Raw genomic sequence first — 26053 nt, forward strand, 5'->3', positions numbered from 1 at the left:
CCGTAGGGGTCCTGCAGAGGCCTTGGGTGGAGGGCTGGACCAGGGAGGTAAAATATGAGCTGCGGTCCTTGAAGGGTTAGAGAAGGGTGCAGAGGCAGGACTGCTGCCTCCTTCAGGGTGCCCCCAGAGTTAAAAGTTTTTCTCTCCATTTCTGCTACTCTCCTCCCCCTCCAGATCTCTGCCTTCTCTCTGCTCCTCCTTTCCATCTCTCTCCCTCCACTTTTCCCCTCCTCCCCTCCTTCTCCCATCTTCTCCCTCCCTCACTTCCCCACCTTCTCTCGCAGAACCCAGAGCGGTTAGCTGGCCCTTCTGCACAAGTGCCGTCGGTGCCAGGTGGACCGCGGTTTGGAAGCTCCAGCTCCGAGCCCCAAAGGCTTCTCAGCCTTTCGCCCGGTGGGACTTAGGCTCCTGCCCCGGCGCCCCGGCCACAGCTGTCCAGGGCCATGTGTGCACCTGCGGCCTCTCGCCCCAGCCGGGCTCCCCTCAGTCTGCGGCTGGCGTCCCCTTCCCCTCTCCCGCCCGCGAGTCCTCTCCTCCCGGGCTTCCTCTCCTCGGCCGCCGGCCCGTCCCCGCCCCTGGGCGGGCTGTGTCCCGGGCGGGCGGGGTCTGCCGACCCAAATGGGGTGGGCGGCTGGGGCTGGGGCTGGGGCTGGCCTCCGAGCGGGGCTGCAGCCCGCGTCCCCCACCCCGCTTTCCCTGCCCCGCGACCCCGGGGCTGCCCTCCTCTCCCTTTCCCGATCCATGAGGTCCAGCTCAGTGGCGTCTGCGCTGCTCCCCGGGCTGAGAGCCTCCGGCTGTAAAGCCCAGCTTCTCCTGGTGGAGTCGGGAAAAGGGAGCATCAGTGCTGAGCGAGCTTCCGTCTCCTCCCTCAGTGTTTCTGCCCCAGGTAAGTACCTTTAACACGTTCACGTGTTATGATGGCGGTGCTTGATGATGTCACTGTTTTTATAGTGAGAGGGATTACAGTGTTGAAAGCAAGGCTTGGTTCAGTTGAAAATGAGCTGAAGGCATGAGGCTGTGACAACCTCCATCCTTCCCTGTCCCAGAGTGAAACGTGTGACCGTCGATCTTAAAAAGATAGTTACATTCCCTAACTAGCCCAGCCCAGCTAGGGTGTGTTAAAAGGAACAGCACCACCAGAGGCGTTGGAGACTCAGGGAAATTGCAGTCCTAAAGAGCTCCTGGCAAAATTTGGTTTGTTCTGGTTTTTTGTTTTTCTTAAATTGTGGGGCAGACTAGTTGTATCGAGGAAAAAATAATTGTCAAGAAATATTTTTTTCATTTAACATCTTTATTGTGATATTGTTCACACACCATGAAGTCCACCCACTTAAATGCTACAATTCAGCAGCTTTAGCATATTCACAGTGGTGCAACCTTTATTATTCCAGAACGTTTTCATCACTTCAGAAATACCAGTGGAAATGAATGACCTATCCACCCCTTCCCAGTGCTGGTTCTAAAGAAGTTTCTTGGCTGTTCCTGACCATAAATTATCTTATTACCCATGAAAAATCTGGTAGGAAATCTAAACCGAATTGTATTGAATCTGTCTATCAAAGCAAGAAGAATTAATGTCTTTATGGCATAAATTTCTTCTACCCATGAATATATCTGGGACCCTATATTTTCATATTTCCAGAGCCTGGCCCATGGGAAGTCCTCATTAATTGTTGAGTTTGTGAATGATGAGAATCTATACACCTTTAGTTGCAACTGAAGCCTTTCACAGAAGAGAAAAGTAAACTCACTAAAGCCAAGTGACTCTCTGATGGTCAGAAAGAGTGACAGCCAGTGCTGGAGTGATCCAGTGGACTTGGTGCTTGCAACCAGAATTCTCCACCTCCTACAGCTAAGGGGAGTACAGTATTCTTTTACTTTTTCTTAATGGCTTTGCTTTTATTTTTACTTATTTTTTAAAATTATTTTTATTAAAATGTAGTAAATTTACAATGTTATTTTCAGATGTACAGCAGAGATTCAGTGATAAACATATGCATATGTATATACATATGTTTTAGATTGTTTATAGTAGAACACATTACAAGAAATTGAATATAGTTCCCTGCGCTATATAGTAGGTCCCTGTCATTTATTTTATATTTGTTAATGTGTATCTGTTAATCCTCCCTTTCCTGACTGCTAACCAGTTTGCTTTCTATGTCCATGAGTCTATTTCCAGCAGCACCGTTTTTGCTAGTAATATATGCTGGTTGGCTGCTTTCAGTTTCAGTAATTCCACCTTATCTGTGGGCATTTTCCTTCTGGTGGGCCTGTGTGTGGTTTGCACACGTGTTATAAAAGATCTGTATTTGGGAGAACTCCAGGCCTCGTGTAGACCCTGGTACAGAGCTCCCACTGAGCTGATGCTTGAACTGGGAAGAAAACATAGTAAATGTTGGAATTTCCAATATGGTTGAGACTTCAAGGTTTCTATAACCTGTTTAGCCCACCTTAATGTTGGCTGCACACATACTGGGTAATTTGGTGGAACTTCATGTTATGATGGTGTAGAGACGGGGCCTTGTATGCTTCTTCTCTTTCCGTTTTCTAACACTCATTCTCCTGGGCCTCCCAGATCCTCCCCCAGCAGTGCCCAGGGCTGGCTTGGTGCTGCCCTGAGGCAATTTTTGTTAATAAGGCCCTTTCCTCATCTCTTCTGAGCCTCCATTTCCTTCTCTGCACAATGAAGACTTAGACTAGAAAAGTGCTTTTCAGTTTCTTTTAAAGCCATGTTTCCTTTGAGAAACAGAAAATGCAAATCTCTCCTCCCATCCAACATATAGATTTTGACACATCCTCCAAGGAGTGACATAGCTCTCTGTGGAAAATTGAAGTGATTGTGATTCCAGGTGGCACAGAAAAGACTCTTCAGAGGTTTATTGCAGGGAAAGGGCAGGAAAGGAGCAGTATGTCACACTTTCTAGTGTGAGCACTGGAACAGGGGCTTGGTTTTAAATACAGTGTCTGACATGGCCTGTCTCTAATCTTGCACAATGTGATAAACCTCTCTCCTTCAGTTTCTTAATGCATCAAGTTGGGGTGATAATATCTTAAGGCTTTTGTGAAATATTATACCCATAAGACATTTGTGTCTCGGTAGAAACAAAACCTGCTAGGGAATCAGGGATTACTTTAAAAAAAAAATCTTGTCCACAGCACTCTGTCTGTGTCTATTTTGAAGTTCCTTAAGGGTGAGGGTTGGGTCTAAAGTCCATCGTGGGACAGGTGGCCCATGGTCCTCTGTGCCCCAGATTGCCCCCTCCTCCCCAGTCCTCTTCCTCTCCGTCCAGGATGAAGTTCCCTAGTAGATTTACACAGAGATCTTGTGGAAATGGCTTTTCATTTTATTGTTTCACCATGGAGGGCTGCCATCATGATCTCTGTGGTCAGGTTTTGGTGACCTGAAGGCTATGCAATTATGGTTTTCTATTTAATAAAAAGAAAAATAATACAAGTACAAAATTAGACCTACGTTGGTGGCAGTGGCTCATGAAAGTGGGGACCATTAGCTTTGTTAGCTTCAGGTGCAGTGGCCTCTGGCCATGAGGACATATCATTGTGCTCTGAAGTTGGAGGGACCAGTGGGTTCAGTGGGAATGTTTACTGAGTGTATCTCATGGGCTGGGCATTGTCCTGTTTGTACTGTGTGTTCCTTACTTGAGACAGTGAGCTCATTTAATCTCAATACCCTCTTTAATAAATTAGACTTTTTATTTTGAGATGTAATGTAGATTCCCATGTAGTTGTAAGAGATAATATGAAGAGGGCCTACGGACCCTTTGCCCAATTTTCTTTAATGGTTCCATCTTGCAAGGTTGGGGTACGATTCATTACTGACTCACTAACAATTTGAGGTTTGTGTTATTGCCCTCATTTCTATTCATGATTAAACTGGGATTAAGAGAAGCACACAGGCCTGCCCAGGTCACACACATGGTTAGTGTAGAGTCGGGTGAAACGTGGGCTTGGCATTTCCAGGAAGTACCATTATGATGGTCTGTGGCAGGGAGCAGCATTCACTTTGCTTGTTTATTCATTCATTCAACAAGCATTTATTGAGTAAACTCTGTGGGTCAGATGCTTTCATAGTTTTATCAGATTCTTCAGCAGTATGGAGAATCCGGTAATGTTTCCTTTTTTTTTTAATCTGAGAAAATTAGCTCTGAGAGGTTATAAACCCCCCAAAGGAAATATAGCTCATAAATGAGGGATAGTAAATTTGTACAGTTCCTTCTTCTTATGCAGGTTGTACCCTAGGCATTTTACATTTGCAAACTTCTGTAATCCAGATATATTCTTGTAAGGCAAGGAATTTTTTTTTTAATGAAGTATACTCAAGTTTACAATGTTGTGTCAATTGCAAGGTGCTTTTTTATATTTGGAATTCAAAAAATATTTTTTGAGGGGTGTAAATAGGTTTATTTATTTGTTTCACTTTTTTAAAATGAGGTACTGAGGATTCAACCGAGGACCTCGTACATGCTAAGCATGTGCTCTACCACTGAACTGTACCCTCCTCACCAAAGCAAGTTTTCTTATCAATTATTCTGCAGCTTAGGAGTTCAAATAAATTGGAGTTGAAATCCAGGTCTTTTGATCCTACTGTGGTTTTTGCATTATATCCTGCTGAGGGTTGTGGAAGCAGTTGCTTTATTCATTCCTTTATTCAGCAGTTTTGAGCACTGACTTTGCATCAGGGCCTGGCTAGGTGCTTGGAAACAGAAAACAAGAAATGACCCTTTTCTGCAGAGGCCGGAAGCCTAGACCAAAAACTGCGTAATGTGATCCGAGCTACGGTAGACATGTGCAGACACTGAGGACAAATTGTACCCCCAGATTTGCTTTGGCTTCCCTTGCCTTCTGGCTGGTACACACCAGGTCACAGCAACCCAGTGAGGCTCACAGCCCACAGCAGAGTATGTACCTCGGTCTCCTCTTCCCTCTCGTCAGGGCCTGCAGCATGAGCATCCCTGACTACGTGCAGTGTGCTGAGGACCACCAGACTCTCCCCATGGTGGTCCAACCCGTGGGGATCATCTCAGAGGAGAATTTCTTTTGCATCTATAAGCGAATCTCCTTGGTGAGGCAGATCAGCCCGTGCGGCTCGCAGTGGGCACTCTGTATCCACTACAGTCACCACTATGCGCCCGAGAATGGGTGGAGTGACTTCCAGACCCACCGCAAGGTCGTGGGCCTTGTCACCATTACCGACTGCCTCTCGGCCAAGGCCTTCGAGAAGCTCCATGTGCAGAGGAGCTGTATGGCACCACGCTCTATGACTCTCGGCTCTTTGTCTTTGTGCTGCATTGGGAGGTGGCCGAGCAGCCACACACTGACGTGGCCTTCAATTTACGAGGACTGCAGGGTGGTGGAGAAGAGGATCGAGGATTTCACTGAGTCTCTCTTCATCATGCTCAAGTCCAAGTGGCTGGACGGTGCATCCGACAAGTCTGGGGACAAGATCCTCCTGCTCTACATCCTGTTTGAGAAGGAGGACTTCATGGGACTGGACACAGAGAGCAGGAAAGTCTACCTGGATGCCCGGCCACCCTGGCTATGTGAAGGGTTGCTTCCCTACATCCAGAAAGGGATCAGCAAGGAGGAGGGCTGTCTTGTAGCCAAGGCGTGAGGAAGGTGCAACCCGCCGGTTTTCAGACGTTTAAAAGTGAATCCGCCTTTGTTTCAGAGAGATCCTTTTAGGGTTAGTATGGACACTTACTCCCGCTTTTCAGCCAGGACCACTGGTGTGACCCCTGGAGTTGCTGTCCAATAGAGTAGCCACAGCCACTGATGCTAGGAGAGCTGGGGAGGAGGCTGTTCCGAGCTGAGATGTGCTGTAGGTCAAATGCACATCTGACGCTGAGACTTGTCTAGTAAAAAGAATGTTAACTATCTTGTTACTTTCTATATTGATTACATGTCAAAATGATAGTATTTTACATACAGTAGAATAAGTAAGATATGCTCTTAAAATCATTTTCTAAGTTTTTTATTTCTTTGGTTTTTTTTTTTTTTTTTTTACCTTTTTAAATGTGGCAACTGGGAAACTTTCTTTATATGGCTCTCATTACATTCATGTTGGACAGCCTGTCCTGGGACAGTCTCATCCCTTTGCTTATAGATGTCATGCTGAATCCTGAGATGCAGAATGAGGTGCTGGTTGAGCTGGGGGTGGAGCCGGTGTCTCCTGCCTCCCAGGCCCAGCACCTGCACGGCTCAGGCCCTCTCTCCCTGCCTGACAACCACTATGCCAATTTAGGACATCAGAAACACCGCCAGGGGCTTCCGAATGAGCTCCTTACGCAGGGAAAGGCGTGTCACGGAGTGTGGGACAGAGCAGGGAAAGATTCGTCCTCACTTTATCCCTGTGATTAGGTCAACAGACCCACTTTGCCTTGGAAGTGCAGACGAGCTCTTCTGGGCTGCCTACACCCACACCTTCTGCTCTGTTTCCCTGTGTATCTATCGACATGTCCCTTGGGCAGAAAAGAGTGAGATGCCTTTGCCGAGAGGTGGTCCCCCTTTGCTGGGGAGAGTGAGGGAAGCTGTTTCCCCCTGGCCTACGGCCTCGGGCCTTGAGTCTGGAGAGGGCTCATGGCAGTCCCACAGGTGACGGTCGGAGGACCTGGCACGTGCTGCCGGGCCCGATGTGGAGGAGGTGCTCTGCGATTCTCTGTGAGTCTAAAGTCAGATTATACTTTCTGGTTGTTGGTAAGTTGGAGGAGAAGATGCCAGGGAATTGATAAAAAGAAAGTCCAGACCAGTCCTGTGAGTGACAGGCACAGGGGACCCGAGTCCTACCTGCTTGTGGTGCCTGGCGGGGTCTGGATGAATTTTCTGTTCCTCCCGGACATGCTTCTATGGCTTAAGGAAGGGGCGAGGCATGTCATGGCCATGATCTGTACTTGTCCTCGAAGGGCCCTGTGATCTACATGCCCTTCTCCCCTTCTTCTTCTTGTAAATGAGCTGGCAGGTGTAGTTGCCAGGGCAAAGCTGAGTGCACAGATGCCAGCACAGTGCCACTCCCAGGCTGGCTCCATTCCTGTCACATGTCACCACCTGCTGAACCCCGAGGCGTTAGTCAAGGTAGGTGCATCGGTGCAACGTAAGCAGGGACCACTTTCTTCCCCTGGACAGACTGATGGGTGAGCAGTGGAAGCCTGGAGCCCTGCCCCAGCCCCCTGGCCAGTGCCTCCTCTTTTGTCATAGGAGGTACTGGTGACATTTTTGCTCAGCAACTGCTTGGCTCTGAGTCTGCAGACCCACCAGAGAATGCCAGCTTGTTTTTGCCTTTTGAAGTGTGTCCTTGGGATTTGGCGGAGTAGCTGGATGTGTGCTTAGCCCATAGTGGTTGACACTGTCACCATTGTTTACCCAGAACCTTGTGTACCAGGCACGGCTCTCGGCATCAAAATACAGCAGCGCATTAAACCTCCCTCCTGGTGCGTCTGTCTGTTTTGGTACCATAAGGGCTCAGCCAGCATCTGAACATCAGTGAGATAACGCAGCCAGTGAGCTCGGGTCAAGCACGTTCTCCTCCAGTCACTTTTACTCCATTGTCGCTTTTACTATTCCACAGTCATTAATTTTTTAAACAATGCTTTGGTGCAGGAACAGAGCCTAATTCTCTCCTGTTACTCATGTTGGGAGTGAGTAAAATTTTCCAGCTTGAAATGCGACCACATTTGGTAGCTCAAAAGCTGCCTAGACGCATCTAGGTGAAGTTTAGGTTTGGGGCGCTGACCACGTTGGGGTCCCCCATCAGCGCCGCTCACCTCAGGCCCCTGCCTTCCCTGGAACAATAGGTGAGGGTGGGTCTCACCGTCCCCTCGTCCCTGTCCTCATCACACTCACGTAAATTCTTGTAGTTGCTGTCAGTTATTTTTGTTCTCTTGTGTTTCTAATTTTCACTGTTCCTCTTTTCTTTTTTCTATTTCCCTTTCTCTTGTACAGCCCTGTGAGCATGTTTTTGCGTCTGAAAATGTGGGCTGTGTACACCCTGCATTGGAAATAGCCAGATCGTCCTCCGTGCTGTCCCCATCGCTTTAAAAAGCAAAAACTTAACAGTTGCCTTGATACATATATTATCCTAGTCATTTTTTAATTTTCTAGTTTTTTGGAATTTTTGCTTTGTTAGCACATCACCCACTGGTGTTTGATACCTGTTAAAATCCTTGCTTTCAGGAACCTATTTTCTCCTCCTTATATTTGGTGACAAATGCGCCCTTAATAATTTTGTTTGATTGTTTTGAAGAAGTGAGATGTGAATTGATTTAGGCGGCTGCTGAGGGATTTTTTTCATGGAGTATTTAAACTTGGAAAGTCAAAATCTGCAGCATCTTGCTTGACTCTGGCTTTTACAAAAACGTGCTCGGCACTCGGTTCCTGGCTGTCGCTGTGTGACGTGCATGACGGAGCTTCCTGGCCGGTGGTCACTTGTGAGAAAGTGTCAGGCTCGGGGGTGAGCAGCTGCAGGGGATGCTGTTGGAGGAAGCAGTCACCGGTTTTTTGTTTTTTGTTTTTTGTTTTTGCATTCACCTTCCCTGTGCCATTTACTTTACTTTGCCTTCATAGAGGGGCAGGAGCAGGTCTAAACTCCATGCCACTCTTATTTTCCCTTTATGAGGCTGGTTTTTCTGAGTATCAGAACAACATGGCCTTCTCCTAAGTAGCTGGCTCACTTGGATCTGGTGGACACAGGGACCGCTAAAGGGGGCCGTAGCTTCCTCTCTTCTCCAGCCAGTGGGCATTCAGAGCCGGGTCTGTGCTTTGCCTCAGCAGCCATGCAGGCCTTCCTGCACCTGCCTTTAGTATTAACCTATGTTGGCAGTAAATAGCTGACCCCGTGTCTGTTGCAGCTGACGTCCACCACTGATGGCTGTGTCATTAATTTGCGGTACTGAGTCTCCAACACCCCAGTGAGCCGTGAAGGGACCTTGCATTCTCACCCACACCCTGGTTCATCTCACCTGGGGGAAGAGTTTGGCCACCACCGTCATGCTGGCCATGAGACCTTGTTTCTCCTTTCATGCTCTGGTCCAAATGTGGACACTTCATCCTTCACTGACTTGGTCTCGCTTGAGACAGGCCAGACATTCTGAAAAAGTCCATCACATTCTGGGGGGGGAACAGAACAGAAGTAAGAGTCGCAAGTAGGAGTCTAGGCTGTCCGGGTTGGCAAATGCAGTCTGGGATCTGTGAAGGCTGGGCTCTGCCCTGGACACAGGCCTTTCCCGTGGCTCCCGATAGCCCAGGGGTCGGAGTGAGAACAGCCTTGCCTGGGTTCCCCCATCCTCATCTGCTCACTGGCAGGTGTGTCTGCTAACTAGGAACTCCCCCAAACCTCGGGCCCATCAAAGTTCAGACCACGGGAGAACCTTGAGTCCCTTCTCCTGGTCCTCCTTTGTGAGAATCCAGTGCATTCTGAGGTGACCAGCGGCAGGAGATGCCTCCCCCTCCAGGGAGCTCTCTTCGGAGGACTGTGACTCAGTGCACCTTGCTGTGAGCTTGTGGGGTTCCATCCGTGGTCCTTGCAGAACCAGACTTGAGACTGGCTTAGCGACAGAAATGACAAGACTGATTCCAGGGCAGGGCCAGGGGGAAGGAACAAGGGAATTTGAATGTGACCTCAAACACCTAGGTGGGTTCTGGGTGTGTTACTAAAATTGGGAGCCTGGGAGGTACCTTCCAGGAATCGAACTCTAGAGTAAGTGGTGGACATGAGGCATTTTTAAGATTCCATTTGTCATCCAAGTTAGGACTTCAAAGAGGCTCTCGGGTCTATGGCCCTGGGGCTCAGGTGAAGGTGCCGGACCACAGATACACGTTGGGAGTCGTCATTCTTAGCTAGTGTTCACAGCCATGCAGGTGGATGAGCTCATCTCGAGATGAGCTCATCCACCTGCAGTCAGTGCAGACTGAGGCTGTGGCGGGGCAGGGCTGTGCCTGGGTTGGAGGAAAGCCCAGACAATGCAGCTTTGGTGTGTCAGTCAACGGCATTTGGGATTTTCAGAGCAATGGCATTTATCCTTAAGGGTCTTGGGGGTGGGCAGGGCCACCCAGGAAGAAATGTGAAGGGAGGGTTGTGGCCACGTGTGTGCATCTTGGGATGATGCAGTGGCTGCAGTGTCAGGGAGGGGAATCTCCTCAGAAGCTGGAGTTGGAGTGGGGAGTGGGGATAATTTAGTCACACTCACCTGTGAGGGAGGGACGGAGGCCTAGTGAGTCCCCACCCTAGCGGACTCTCTTTCCCATGAACAAAAGGCCAGCAGGCAGAAGATTTGAGGTGAGATGGGATGGGCGCTGGGAGAGGAGCCAAAGTGGAGAATGGTGGTTGGACAGTTCTGGAATAGTCTCCCTGCAAATTAGAGTTGAAAAAACCCAGACTCATAAGAACATTGATAGTGACGTGGGAGGAGATGGTTCTTTTTCTGGCCTCCTAAGGGTAAGTCATGTATCCGAGGATACACAGAAGAATCGGGCAGTCTGGTCTGGGGGCTTGACCCTTACCAGGGGGAACAGTGCAAGTTTAAAGAGGGAGAAGGGCAGCAGAGGGAAAATAACCAGGCCCCATGTCAGGTACCAGTCGGCCGCCCTACTTGCGTGTTGCATTCACATCCATGCCTCCAAGGTGGGCGGTGGCAGCCCCCTTTTGCAGATTGGGAAGCCTTCTCAGAGGGGTAAAGGAATTGGTCTGTTTAGTGGCTAGTAAATGCTGTAGCAGGATTCAAGCAAGGCCTTGTCAGTCTTCAAGGGCATGTTCTCTCTACTAATTCCGGTACCTCCCTGTTATAACTGGAATGGTGAATTGGGTCAGTTTTGGAGCCTTTCAGAAAAAGTTCGATTTAAGTGCCTCAGGACTGTTTCACAAAGCTCAGTGTTCTTTGATTTTTCTGAAGCACCGCAGTGCTTTTCGCCCCACAGATGTTAGGTTTTACTCCTTTCTCGAAGACGTGGTTGCAAATGACGTACAGGTGCAAAACCAGACTTAGCAGCTTCTGAAGGGAAACTCTCCAGTTCTCCCTTGATCGGCTTTCTTCCACGGGATGTAACCTGCTGCAGCGTAGGCCTGAGCTTTCCGTATGGAGTGAGGGTTTGATATACAAAGTTAGCAAATAAGGGTCAGATGGAGAAAATCGACGTTAACAATTTATTTTGGGGTTTCATTAGACAAGATGCACTATCGCTTAATGGCACATATAACGTATGTAATTGAGTACAGAACATTGCATTTGTTACTTTCTAATGAGAGCTGTCTTGCAACGTAAGGTTGTCTGCTTTGGAACTTCAGCTCAGCCACTAGGGCGCCTGTCAGTGTGTTGGTGTGATTGTATTTACACAGTGCATGTAATCTGGGCTTCCTCAGCCCCAAACACTCCAGTGAGAATCATAGGCTGTAGCCATCACTTAGTTATGCAAATACTTCTACAAGTATATGATACCAAAAAAAAAAAAGAGAGAGAGAGAGAGATTGCCTTTATCAAAGTTCCTTTCGATTTTAACTGCAAACTTTTGTTGAGCAGCTCTGGTTTCCTTTGGATACGAATATATACATTTCTTTGCATGTAACTTGGATTTTAGACTAGAACACCAAGCTCTTGCTTTCCATGAGCCACAAAAATCATAGCCAAATGACATACGTATTAAACATTTTATTCTTTTCTTCTGAGACAGAATCCTTGAATTTGGGACTTGGGCTGTGATTTTGCTTTTTGCTCTTCCCACCCCTCTTGTCGTCTCACTCTTTTTCCCACGTGGCCTCCAAGAGGTCATGGTCTCCGAGGAGCAGGTGGACAAACACCAGTTGGTCGCCAAGAAGTCCTGCTGTAGAGGGAGCCCAGCCAAGAGCTAAAGGACATAATCAGAGAGGGCTTCCTTGAAGAAATGTGCTCTACATTCAGTTATGAGGGCAGAGTAAGAGTCAGCCAGGAGAAGGAATCAAGAGGGTGACTCAGGTGGCAGGAGAAGCCCGGGCAGAGGCCTGGAGGCTTGTGGGGTGGGGACTCGGGGAGAGTGCCCTGTGTGGTCCAGGGTGGAGGGTGCCCCTGCTTGGGAGGACACTGGAGAGGGCCTAGGGATGGAGAGCTTTGGAGGAGCTTGGTTTTTTACTAGAACTGACACAGAAGAGGCAGTGAAGGGTGTCAGCAGAAAGTGACCCTCAGGAGAGGTACTCCTGGTTTTGCTTCTGATGTTCTACAGAAAGAAGGGGTCGGGATGGGCCAGAGCAGCTCTGCCTGTCCCTTTGAGACCCACCCCTTCATTCATTTATTCATAACACATGCAATTCTGAGTGTCTAGGGGAGAGAGGGTGGACTCACAGTAGTAAGCAAAATGTACTTCTTGAGAGCTTAGCAGTGTCAGAAGTTGTCTTAGCGTAGAAAGTTCTAGGAACACAGCAGGGGAACCTAACCCATAGTGCGGAGGTTCGAGGGAAGGAAGGCTTCCTTGACAAACAGTCAAAATGAGCCTGGAGGCAAGTGGGAAGTAGCAGCAGGTCAGGGGGCGCCTGAGGTCACTGGGGACCTGGGTACTGAATTGAGGCTGGGCGAGCAGGGTCGGGGGTGGGGCTAGAACTCTACCAGGGAGCCTCTGAAGAGTTTGAAGTGGGGGTGATGGAATCAAATTTTTGCTTTGGGAAGGCTGTCCTGGCTCCGTGTGTGTGTGCACACGCGCATATGTGTAGCGGGGAAGAGGGGGAGGATGCCACCAACTGGGAGGGTCATTAGAAGACCATTCACAGGCTGGGAGGCCACCAGTGGGAGGGGGCGTCGGGGCTGCTTGGGGACGGCAGGGGCAGTGTGGATGCCGGATTTCCGTATGGGGAGGTCTTATTAGCGGTGGTGCCCTAACGGCGCCTTGTGGCTGGAAGAAAACGGATTCAGCCAGGTGGACTTTACTCTTCTCTTCTTCCCTGCCTTGTGTGATGATCTTAGCTCAGCCAACATTTGGAACAGAAGAGCTAAGTTTCAGGGTAGCCCAGGACTTTGTTGAGCTCATTCGAGTGACATCTGATAGGATTTAGGCTTGTGTTGAGATCTGCATGTTCACTTAGCTAGAAACGTCCCGTCTTTTGGATTTCCATAAGGGTATTTATTCTTGATAAAGATTGCTTTCTTGGTGAGAGGAAATTTAATACAGCTGCTGTCTTTTTCAAAAAAATCTTATCTTTTAAGAAATTTAATATTCAAAAGAATAGGAAAATTTAAAAATGATAAAGTAAGGCTTTGGTGTAGTTTCTTTGGTTTCTGAGTTAATGCAGAGTTAGAGCCTTTGCATTACTTAATAGCACATCCTTGTCAGTATTTAAAGAGCTGTTAGTGAGTGCCCCAGGCCCCACTTCTCAAAGCATCATTAAAGCTTGCTCTGAAATAGTGAAGTCATAAAGGTCTTGTTTGCAGAAGCCAAACAGTTGGTTTATAATCTGCAGCATAGCTCCCTTTATAAAATAATAATAGGTTCAAAATTAAGAAAGTGGAAGATAATTGATTTTTTTAAGCTGAAACATAAACTTTCTTGTGTTAATGTTGCAACTGGAAATTTCGAAAAGAAAAATCCTACTGTAATATCATCTACGTGAAATAAATATATGTCTATCACATTTGAAATGTAACTGCGCAGTGGTTTTTGAAGTCAGGACCATTCCAGCTGAGATACTGGCAGTGATGCTTGCTGGTTTTCAATGGAAGACCCTAAATTTGCCTTCTTAGCTTTATTCTTTTCTTTTCTGTTCTCTCTCTCTCTCTCTTTTTTTTTTTTTTTTTTTTTTGTAGTGAGAGGGCTGAGTAGTGCCTTGCCAGCATGATTTTGGGGCAATTTGGGGGCAGATATAATGCAAGAGCAGTGAGATATTTCCATGCATTTTACTTTCCGGACATCACCATGGAACATGTGGCGGTTTGTACCTGCAGGCTGGGATGCTGCAGGACTCCCTGGTCCATCACCGTTATGTCTTGGAGCTGCTCCAGTCAGTGAATGACTTTCTGTGGCTTGGAGGTAAGGTGATCTGATGCAGATGATCAGATGTGTAACTAAAGTACTGTTACTTGAAATAAGAGAAAAACTTGCAAAAATTGCTCTAAGATACAGGATGAGGGAGGAGAATTGGCTGAGCTGCTTGCAGTGGGGAATATTCTCAGGTGACTCCCTCATTGTGTCTCCTGTCACTCCCCCCACCCAGCCCTGCACGGCAGTCTTGCTGAAGCAAGCATGCACTTTCTCAGAAAGTGCTGAATTTCCTTGTGCCTCTGTTTGTTGGCTTTTTTTTTTGAAAGCACATTTGCCCTTTGCTTAAATGCCATCCCTGCCTAGTCACCTCTTACACTCATTCTTCTGGAACTCGTCCATATATTGCTGCTGAATGGATGAACAGAATGTAGTATCTCCATGTAGTGGAAAATTATTTAGACGTAAGAGTGAATAAAAAAGAAAAAATAAATAAAGGGGAATATGAAAAAGGCCACCTGCTCTGGGAAGTCCACCCTGACTGCTCAACCCGCCCTTTTCCCTTTGAAACGCCACCATTTATACTCCTCTCTACTATTTTTGATAGTATATATCACCTTCTAATAAACTTTAACATTTTCAAAAAAAAATAAGTGATGCTGATACCACTTCAACATGGACAAGCCTTGATAACAGCATGTTAAGTGAAAGGAACCAGATACAAACGGCCACATATTGTTGATTTCAGTGATCTGAAATGCCCAGAAAAGGGATGCAGAGGCAGGGAGCATGTGATGGTTGCAAGGGGCTGGGTGGAGGGGGGTTGGGAAGTGACTGCTAATGACAGGGGTGTTCTTCTGGGGTGATGAAGTGTTCTGGAAATAGATGGTGGTGAGGGCTGCACAACCGTGAGTGTGCAGAAGACTGCTGAGCTCTGTCTCTGGGAGTGCCTGTGGTTGGGGGCGGCTTTATTTTGTTCTCATCTTGCAGTGTGAAGAGTCATCTTGTGCTGAAGCCATTCAACTCCTGTGAGTGTTGAGGCTCAGAGACTTTGCAGAGTCATGTGTTATTTTCCCACTTGCTGAGTGTAGGCAAAAAAGGTTTAAGCCTGAGAAAGTGCTCCATCTGCAGAAATGTCTTTTAGTTTTGCATGGTGTAAAAATCTTGAGAACTTTTTAATTGTTGAGGACAGACTGTGGGGGGAAACAGCCCGTGAATCCTGGGTGAGTCCCGGAAGAGCCGCGCTTCCCTCCCTGACACGGGTGGGGATTTCACCCCCGTTCAGGCAGTGAAGGGCCCAGATCCGTGACCGGAGTTGACAATCATGAATATTTACATGTATCTGCTGCTTCATCTTGGATATTAATTTCAAGCTGAGTCAGTTTGTGGCGGCAGCCTCATCCTACATCAGGAATTTATAGTATTTGCTCTTTGAGGTGAAGACCTGACAGACTTGATTATTTAACAGTCTCCCTTGAATTGATATGTCAGATTCCTTTGTCAATAGTAAAACAGCAGTATTATAGACGTCCTTTAATGCTGATGTGACCTGGAGCAGGTTTAGTCTCTGTGCCTCAGTGGCCTTATCTGCGGGTGGGGAAGATGATAACAGTCCTTCCCTCAGAGGGGCTGGTGAGGGGGGAGTGAGAAGCACAAATGGAGGACTTACACAAGATGCTCATTAATGACAAAATTTAGTGCTCTCAGCCTGGTGAGGCCTCAGGGGCAGAGAAGGCAGAACAGAGCATTCCTAGCCGGAGCTCGATCCGTGTTGGCAGCTGTTATGATCAGGATCACCCCTGTGGGTTATCGGGCAGTTTTAAGACTTGGTAATATGAATTCATGAATAATGTTAAAAGATTAGACAACTCAGATCCGGTTTACATAGTTCTCAAGATTTCCTGTGAGAAATGGATATTTTTTTCCCCATCTTAAATCTGAGTTGAGTCTCTAAAAAAATTCTGTATTCCTCCACCTTTTTGATTTAATTCACCATTTCTTAAAAAAAAAGTTTTTAAATGGAGTTACTGGTGTCTAAACTGAGGGCCTCATGCATGTTGAGCACATACTCTCTCAAGTGAGGTATAATCTCCCCCCTGATTTTTTTTAAACTTTACTTTCTTAGTATGCAGAGGTTAGTGGCCTCTAATTCTTTTTCTGAAGACTTGTCCATGAACCTGTAAATCTATAATTAGTGGACAAAATTTGATTTATTAAAAAAGTCAATAGAACATTCTGCAATCCATTCAAAAGGAAATGCTCATTGACATAAAATGTTTCTCCTTTATGGTGATTTCTAATTTTTGGTCTGCCTTAACTTTTTAAAAGTAATCCTCATCATCATATTGACCAAGCTTTCTCTGAGTGGACACTTACCTAAGGCTAAAATGCTTTCCTCATGTTTTACTTCATAGCAGGTGTTTAAGGGTAGGTATCAATGTTTCCGTTTCTGCAGCTGAGGGATTGAGAGATGGGGCAGCTTGTCCCAAATCTCACGCAGCTGTCACTGGCAGGCTCAGGGCTGGAACCCAGGCTGCACAGGATGCTTTCTCAACTGCTCCTCTGATCAGCCCCACGTTGAGTGGTTTCCCGAACTCCTGTGAGTCCATAAATGACTGATTTTAGCGATCTCAGCTTGATGAAGCCTTCAAAGGAGAGACACCAGTGAGAATGTGAGACAGAGTGGCATAAATTAAAATTGTACATTTTCACAAATGTTGCTTTCTCAGGCAATGAGTTAAAAAGTTTATATTTTTTTATTTTAGTGCTCTGTAAACACTAAAAACAAATCATTAAAAATGATTATAGTGCAAAATAGGAGTGGGCTTTGAAAGTCCAACCATTGCTAATGATGTTGCTTGTTTTTCTCTAGTGGTGCTTATTGACAGAAAAATTTACAAAGACTGAATTTGTTCTATGAAGTCTTAGTATGGAGGAAAGGTTTGTCAGTGAATATTGTAAGTAAAATCTTTACTCTTTTCTTTCCTGATGATGAATATGTAAGTTGTTTTCATGGCTTAAGTACATTTCCTCATTTGTGAAATTTGAGTGATGCCGTTTACCTTGTTTGACTGTGAGATGTAGATGCCTTGTATACGAAGCACCCAAGAGCTGCTTAGTAAAAATATGCTGTCACAAGGACAGATAGTTTAGAAGGATCAACTCTGAATACTAAATAGGGTGGCTTGTTTCTGATGCATGTTCAATATGCATATTTATGAATATATGAATATGGCTTAAAGTAACAAGGATTCAGGGTTTTGTGTGTGTGTGTGCAGTATGAAGTTTTAATGAATTCTTTATCATTCTAGTGACACAGGGACTAGTTAAATCACCTTAAGCAGACGGCCTTGAAGATTATTTACACAGAATGTGTGTTGTTACAACTCAGAATTCATGTTGCCGTGTAACCATCCACTCAGACATTTAAATTCGTAGGAATCTGACCAGAACCATTAAGTTTAGAAAAATCCACATTGATCATTTTCAGGGAATAAGCTTCTCTCTTTTGTGATTAAAGAAAATTTTGATTTATTTTTCTGCACTCTTAATAGGTTTTAAAATATCAAAACATTGATTTGACATGTCACTTTTTTTAATAGAATAAACCTCATGCGGTTTTAATGTGCAAATAAATGTTTTTGAATTTCAATACACTTGTATGATTTCCTGGCTCTTTGAGAAGTATTTTGCAAGATACCTAGATTAATTACTGATGGAAAAATACAGACGTGACTTTTATGAATATAGGCCTAGTACAGATCTGTTGGTTTTTGCTACAGTGCAAGACATGAGGCCTAGGAGAGCTTTGCTGCTGATTGCCAGGAGGACAGATCCCAGATCTCAGTTTCCCCTCCTGTAAAATGAAGTGGCTGGACTGGAGTCTTTCCTCTTCTAAGATGAGTTTCCATGAGCCTATGTCTTTTGTTTATATTCAGGAGTATTAGCAATGTCAGATTAAATGCTGAATATCCCTCCCTTCCCCGAAGCAAAGTGCAGTATGTGCTACATAAGCTTTTATCTGATTCTTGTTTATGATCAAACAGGCAATTTTTGTGTTGCATATTTCCCAGCAACCTGGAAGGTGTTTTTAGCCATAGGTGGTGCTGTTGCACCTTCTAACAGTCTTAATTTTCCTGTTTGTAAAGAAGGCTTAACAAATGTTATTTTGTTTTGATTCCTTTGCTTAGTGCTTCAGAATAGCACAATGTCCATTATGTCTGTCTACCTGGAAAAATTATTCTGGTTATGTCTTAGTTTTTTTCTGTCATCTCGCTGTGAATATTTCAGACTTGCTGTGCAAACAATGGCAAAATCGGTCTTTACTTCCAGTGTTAGCAACCAGTGAGGCGGGATTTTATAAAGCAGCTAGAAGCGGCCTCTGGAGCACCTTAAAGCTGAAAAGTGTACTGAGTTCCCTGAGTATTGACCCAGCCGCTGTGTGTCATTTGGTGGGAGGTGATTTTGTACATATAAGAAGGGGTGTAGTTTTTTGACTTGGGTTTCTGTGCATGTGCTGCCACTGAGCCACGTGAGCCTGAGTCAGTTTGCTCTGAGATTTTCCCTCGTCTGTGAGATGGGGACACTCGTATCTGCTTTGCAGAATTGTGAGAATTAGAAATTATGTAAAGTGTTTAGCACAGTGGGAATGTCAAAGGGCTCATAAACTTTAGCTCCTGTTTTGTATGAAGCCATCATTTTACAGTCTTTGGCAATTACTAAGAAACAGGAAAATAAGAAAAGATGGTTTTATGATGAAAGATATTTGAGGAGGTTCCATTGTTCCTATACCCATAATTTAGCATCAGCAGAGTCAGGACCATTACACAGTCACCCTGAACCAATGTTAAGCCACAGAATTTTTTGTTACTTCATATATATTGGGGCTTAAGTGGACCCAATACTTATACACATGTTTTCTCCAGCAGCCAACTGAGAGATGACACAGAAGAACAGGCAGGCGATAAATGTCTCCTGTATTACAGATGAAGCCACGTTCTCCATGAACTTCAGGGCTGTGGGAAAATGCGTATCATGATACTGTGCCCCAGAACTAGAGACTCACGCAGTCCCAGTTAGCTCTGTGCCACAGCGAGCCTTCCCTTATGAGGATCTGCCCCATCATGCACAGGGCTGCCCTGCCATGGAGCTGAGCATCCCGGGTGCTTCCCAAGGGTGGCCAACACTGGAGGGAAAGGAAAGGTTTCATATGCCCTGCTTGTCTCTCCAGACTCACACCTCAATCTGTTAGTGTGAGGAGGGCTAGCCGTTGTCCAGGGGTCAGGGGTGTGAAGGGAGAAGCACTCTCCATGGACCAGAGTGTGGAGGAGGCATCCTTTCCCTCAGTTTAAACAGGTGGTGGGATGCAACAGAAGGGTGCTCCCCAAGAGTTTATAAGAGGGGAAATAAGGATTTCCTTTGGGACTCAGACTAGCCATGAAACACAGAAGATGATTAGAAGAGAGACTTGTAAATCACTTTCTTATTAAATTCACATATGTTGAGCACCAAAAATGTGCTACATTCTTTTCTGAGCGTTTTACAGAAATGAATCCTTCAATCTTCACAAGTGAGTAAGGAAGGTTTGATAGTTATCCCAGGTTTACAATGTGAAAATTGAGGCATGGAGACAGTAAGTAAGTTGGCCAAGTTCACAGAGCTAGTAAGTGACAGAGCTGGTATTTAAACCCTGGCGGTCTGGTTTCCAGGCTCCCAACGATGGGCTTTGGGTGTTTAGAGGTATCTGCATCCCTGGATCTCTGTACCTCTGTGCATCACTTAGCCCAGAAAGGACAGGGAAGGGAGAGTTACACAGGTGCTCACAGTCGTGTCTCAGCCACTGTCCACGGACAGTGCACCGTGATTGGCGTTAAATGTCTTCTGGGCAGCAGATCTGTTCGTATAACAGAAATTTAGTCCATTGAGTTAATCTAGAAACCCTTCCTGCTCTGCTTCTGTCCATGGTTGCCATGTGACTGCCTGCCCGTGATTGGGCCGTTGAGGAGAATCTGTACTCATGGTTGAACTCTGATATTTCAGTCTGGTTTGTAGTTTCACATCTCCTGTTACATTAATAAATTAAATTTCTGGTTTTCTTGCATCAGTCTCTCATGAGTTTGGTTAATGTGAAACCAGTCCATGGGAGCCCAGGGGTGCTGACGGTATATTTTCTGAGCACGTTGTGGCACTTCTACCCTTGCGGACCTGCATGGAAGATTTCCGCCTTCCGCACTGATTTCCCCCAACAGCAGGGTCCTCTCCCACCCCCGGATGTGAGGCTGGGAGCTCTCTGAGTAGGCCAGTCAGTGGCCAAGTCCACCAATCAGAAAATGATGAAGTACTTGGAAGTGGGTTTAATAGAAGAAAAGGGCTTCCAGGTAGTCCGATGGGGTGTTCGAGTGTATTTGGTGAAAAGGTATCCACTGTCTGTGGTTGAGCTGCTGCTTTGCTGTTGAAAAGTCTGGATTATATGAAGGGATTTTAAAGAGCAGAAAGGTGTGATTTCAGGTGGTACGTCCACACCAGTGAGAAGTGATGGATGACCGCCTGTGTGAGGCATAGACAGAGTCTTACAAACTTCATAAAACAGCTTTAAATGCTCTGCCAACTGAGAGCACTTCATATGGGGTCCAGTTCATGACTGGGCATGCTGAGAGGGCAAGTAATTGATAATGGCTGAAAGGACACGGAGGCATCATAAAGGTCTCAGTCATGTTCCCTGTTTAAAGGATGTGGCACAATGTAATATATTTGAGCTGGTTCTTCACTGAACAGTTTTGAGTGTTTTCTGGGACTCCCCATTGCCCCAAGTTTCCATGCAGCTGGGTGTCCCCTCATAGCAGCTCTGTCAGCACTCATCCTTCTCTGACGTAGTGTCACGGGGAGCTGGACGGTCAGCATCCCCGGCTCCTCCGAGCTCCATCTCCTCATCCGCAGTGCCGGTTTGCTCTTCCTTGTCTACTTAGTAGGGTTGCTGAGAATCACACGTAATGGTTGTCAGGTGTGATTTGTGGTTGTCTCTGTGATTGGCATATAGTCAATATTTGATAGAAACTCTTGTTTTTTTATTAAAATTGTGGCTCCTAGATTGCAGTGGGTTTTAGTCTGCATTTATGCTTTTTATAACTTTATTCTTATTTTTAAATAAGCACTTATTTCTATTTATTTTTATGAAGGTAATCGGGATTGAAGCCAGGACTTTGTGCATGCTAAGCAGGTGTTCTACAACTGAGTAATACAGACTCTCCTTGTCTGCACTTTAAATATTTCAATACACAAAATAGCTCTTAAACACCATCATGGGACCTATTTTCTGTATAGACAATTGAATACATATGCTATTTCAGTAAGAATAAATGTTGGGACATACATTTCTGAATCTGTTTACGTGTTTAAAAACGATCATAGGTAGTGATAAACACGAGTCTTGGATCCACTAATTAGGGTCTGTTTTTCATCATGGGAAATTATATTCTACAGAAAAAGCTAATTGGGTCTCGTTGATATTTGGATGATTTAGCAGATGATGAAGGCTTTCAAAAGCTGACAGTTTTGTATTTTAAACTAGCTACAAAGTTATCTTCTATAAGTTGGAAGTCCTCACTTGTGAAGTGCCCAGTAATTCAGTGTGTACATGTCTGTGTCTGTGAACGTGTGTGTGTGATTTCAGGAAAGTAGAAATAAGTTCCATATAGCCTTCTGATACCTTTCTCTTCCAGTTCAAGGTGTAGGCATATATTTACACAAATAAATTGATACTCTTTTGTCATTTGGCATATTGGTGGAAATAAATGGTTCTCATACTTTTTTCAGAAGGATTGGGGAGAATGAGCTTAGAAAATAGGAGGAGATAGAGGCAGGAAGGTTCTTTACTCTTTGTGCAGGATGAGAAACAGTAGCTTTTCTTTATTCTACTAAAGCAAACTGGCACTGAATTGTAACATACTATTTCTCAGAATTGCTTTTCTGATCAGATACAAGTGCCTCAGATTTTTCAAGGCAACATGAATGATAAAATGTGTTTTAGCAGTTATCTTTAAATGGAGTTTTATTTTTTAAGTAAAAGGCTATAGCCTGTTCTTTCTTCCAGCTGTACAAGAAGTTCTCATTGATCCAGGTACATGGTAATTGTGCTTAGTTTCTTTGGGTTTTTGTTTTTTTTTTTAAGTGTTTGTTTCAGTGTTGTGTGAATGAATGGTTAAAATTTCTGGATTTTGATGTTTAGAATATGCTGATTTATCAGAACTGTTAAAAAACTGATTGTTGTTTGGTCCTCGTTTGTTGGGGCAACCTATTGATTTCTGTTGTCTGTTAAAGAGGGAAATTCTTCCTCTAGCCTGTAGATCATTAAGTGAATGGTTTGCAGTGTGCCTTTAAAATTCTTTGAATGCATTGAGCATGTTTGTCCAGTGAATTTTGAATTGACTCATTCTAATGACTTTGCTTTGATTCTGTGGCTTTTGCTCCTCTCCACATGAATTTGAATTCTCTGTTGCATTTTATATACGTGTTCTTAACAGGGGAAGAAATTTTGCATTTTTTACAGAGCTGGGTTTTCCTATCCCCTCTGAATGCCTTCTGTAATTGATACAGCGAAACTCTGTTATTTCAGTGCTTAATTATTTCATAAACTATTTTTTGGCTTAATCAGAAACAATGACAAAGAATGTTAATAAAAAGTATGAAAACCTTCCTTCCTTTGAAGAATAGAAATGAGGTGGTCAGGCTCACGCATTCCTTGTACCTGACATCCTTAATTTCATGTCATTGTGTATCATGATTCGGAGATGGAGTTGCTTCAGGCTTGTAGATTTTTGTTTTAACACATGTGTTGAATTCATTCTCTAGGCTGATGTTTCCTGTTGCGTTTGTGGAAAGTGTATATGAAGGGAAACAGATGCTTTGTTTTGTATTCAGGAGGCCTGAGTTGCTGAAGAGAAAGGAGTAGAGGGTGGGCTGAGGAACAGAGTGACACTCCCTCACCTCCAGGCTTAAATTTATGGACAATGAAATCAATTAGGTGTATCGGTATTTGTCAAATAGAAGTCAGAGGGCCCAGACTGTCTAGTTATGGGCAATGGAAAGTACTGAATTCACCTGCAGAATTAGGTGATTTACCAAGTAGAAGCAGCTTAGAGCAATCAGAAAAATCAGTCCTATGATGAGATATAAAAAGAATATAATATCTATTATTTCTGAAACTATTCTATGTTAAGTTTTGTAGAGCTAAAATTAAGTTCCAAGCGCCAGGAGTTAAGAGTCTGGGTGGTTCTGTGGGATCGTTATTCAGGGATGTGTCTAGACCCTGCTGGAATGGCCGAAGCTGGCAGGAAAAGACCCAGAGCCAGGATTTGTCATCCTAGGGTGTCCTCCATAATGGTTCCATGTGGTAGCCCATGATTGGGTTAACAAATTTAACAGACCCTAGACGCATGTAAAATTTAAGAAGAAAAAATGCACTTAGTAACTTCTTTCAAGCAAGCACCTGTGCATCCTCACTCCTGTCTCCTTGCCATAAAAAGCAGAGACAATGCCTTGCTTGCATATTTGAGGTTTTAGATAGCACTTTGCTCATTGCACCGCAATGACCCAGGCCCTCAGCTATAAATGCTGGGCGTGCTTGCTGTTAGATAGTATATTATTCCCATAACAGGGACCTGGCCGGTCTGGTGGTCTGCTTTGTAATGAAGATATCTAAAGAATTTATCTTGTTCCCCTCTCCCCATGTCTCCCCTAAAGGTAAACTAAGCCTTTTTACTCATTGCGGATTCTACAATATCTGCCTCATGCCGTCTTTCCCGAAGTTCCTCCTTACTATCACACAACTGTTAAAGACTATTTCCTTTGATTATACACAATAAATATGGGAGCATTTGAGAGGTTCTTGGAGTTGGCTCCCTACTCCCTCTCGCTTTCTTTCCTTTTTCCACAGTCTTGTGTAATTCATTCCATGTTGGTAAGACTTCTGCCAGCCAGAACCCACAGTTCCAGGTGAGAAGGATGCAGACTTTATCTCTCCTACCCGAGGGAGAGAGAGAAGAGAATTGAGATCTGCTCCCCCGTGTTCCCTTCCTGCCCCAGGGCCACTCCAGTTCACCTGCAGCCTTCTGGCCTCTACTCTCAGGGCCTCTGTCCCAGGACTGACTGCAGCCTTTTCTTCCCTTGTCTATATTTCCTGTGACTTTCAGAAGTTGGTCTCTTCTCTGCAATTCAACCCTGGCAGATGTGATGGTGGTCAGCAAGCTGGTGGGCAGTCATTTGGGGACTCCCAGGAGCCATGCTGATTCTCCTGAGTCTCTCATTCGGGGTTACAAAACTGTCGAGCACCGGAGGAAGCCCACTCACTTGAGGTCAACACAGCATCACATCACTTTCATTTTGTTTTTGAATTTTCAGTGGAGAAATTATTTGTAGCAAACTGTTCCAGATTTTCGGCCTCCTGCTTTCCTCACCACTATTTCCTTGTTGGCTCTGGCGCTTGTTTAAAGAACCAGGTTTCTTCTCTGGTCATTTCTAGCAACTGGGCTTGCCGAATCCTTGATCTGCATTTGAAGCAGAATGCTTCATCTTGATGTCAAACTGATTTTCCTTGTCATGTCTTAATAATTTGTGTACACTCAGCAACTGTTTCAAGTGAAATGCTTTTATCCAATTTTGGTTAACTCACATTTGCTGAACTCCTGCTTTCATGCTGAGGGCAGTTCCTTTTTCCTGTAATAAAATTTAGCAATTTGCATTTACTATGGGAAGGTACTGGCTGGAGGTGCTTTTTTTCTTACCAGTTTTAATAACAATTCACCCATTAAAATGTACGGCGGTTTTTACTCTATGCCCAGAATTTTGCATCCCAGTCAATCTTAGAACATTTTCATCCCCCCAACAGGAAGCCCCTTACGCATATGCAGACATTCCCATCTTCCCCATCCTCCCGCAGCCCCAGGAAGCCACTTTTCTCTCTCTGTGGATTTGCCTGTGCTGGAAATTTCATGTAAATCGAGTTACTTCATGTAAGTGGAACCATCTATTGTGACTGACTTCTTTCACACTGAGTAACGTTTTCAATATTTGTCCAAGTTGTGGCCTGGGTCAGTAATCTATGCTTTGCTATTGCTGAATAATATTCCACTGTATGGCTGGGCCCCTCTGTTTACCCATTCATCAAGTGATAGACATTTGTGTTGTTTCTGTTTTTTGGCTGTGATGAGTAATGGCACCGTGAATATTCCTGTATGAGTTTTTATGTGAACATTGTTTTCAGTTCTCTTACGTGTGTGCTCAGGAAGCAAAATTGCCTGGTCATTCAGAAACCAAATGTTCAACTCTCTAAGGACCTGCCAGGCATTTTTCCAAATTGGCTACACTGTGTTACATCCTCACCAGCAACGGCTGAGACCTCCATTTCTTCTGTGTCCTCATTAGTGCTTGTTACTCTTTTTTTTGATTATAACCTATTGTAGTGAGTGTGAAGCGGTTTCTCCTAGTGGTTTTGACTTGATTTCCCTTACAGCTAATGATATTGAACATCGTTTCATTGTGCTTATTGGCCATTTGTATATTTTCCTTGAAAAATATTTTTCAGGTCCTCTATTCATTTTTTAATTGAGTTGCCTTTTTATTGTTGAGTTGTAGGAGGTTCTTTTTTTTTTTTTATAGATACAAATTCCTTATCAGATAAATGATTTGAAAAAATTTTCTCCTGTGTGTTGTTTTTTCACTTTCTGGATGGTGTCCTTTGAAGCAAAGTTTTAAAATTTGATGAACTCCAATTTATCTCTGTTTTCTTTTTCCTTGTGCTTTTGGGGTAATATTTAATATCTGAGGTATTTTATTTAAACTTTTATATATAAAATAACTTAATTATTAGGACCGTTCTAGGAGACGGGTGCTGTTGTTGTCCCCAGTCTATGGATAGGAGACTGGGATGCAGAAAATTTCACTGACTTATCAGTGTCAAAGCTACCCAGTGCTGTGGGAGTTCAGACCCTCATGTTTGTCCCCAGCATCTGTGCTCTTCACCACCATGCTCCACTCCTTCCTGGAATCGTTAATGAAAAAGTCTTTACTTTTTTGATTTCTTGTTAGTTTTTGTTTTTCTCATTGGGGCCTCATC

General features: G+C 44.8%; 1 long non-coding RNA gene across 1 annotated transcript in view; it reads left to right on the top strand.

Annotated features, from left to right (window-relative positions):
- The first annotated feature begins 641 nt into the window (after window positions 1-641).
- LOC135320649 (uncharacterized) overlaps window positions 642-26053 on the top strand; it is a 29599-nt gene continuing 4187 nt past the window's right edge. The window contains exon 1 of the long non-coding RNA XR_010379904.1: window positions 642-886. This is a non-coding gene — a long non-coding RNA (uncharacterized LOC135320649). The remainder of the gene's footprint in view (window positions 887-26053) is intronic.

Source organism: Camelus dromedarius, unplaced genomic scaffold (assembly GCF_036321535.1).
Source record: "Camelus dromedarius isolate mCamDro1 unplaced genomic scaffold, mCamDro1.pat HAP1_SCAFFOLD_37, whole genome shotgun sequence".
NCBI classification, from domain to species: domain Eukaryota; kingdom Metazoa; phylum Chordata; class Mammalia; order Artiodactyla; family Camelidae; genus Camelus; species Camelus dromedarius.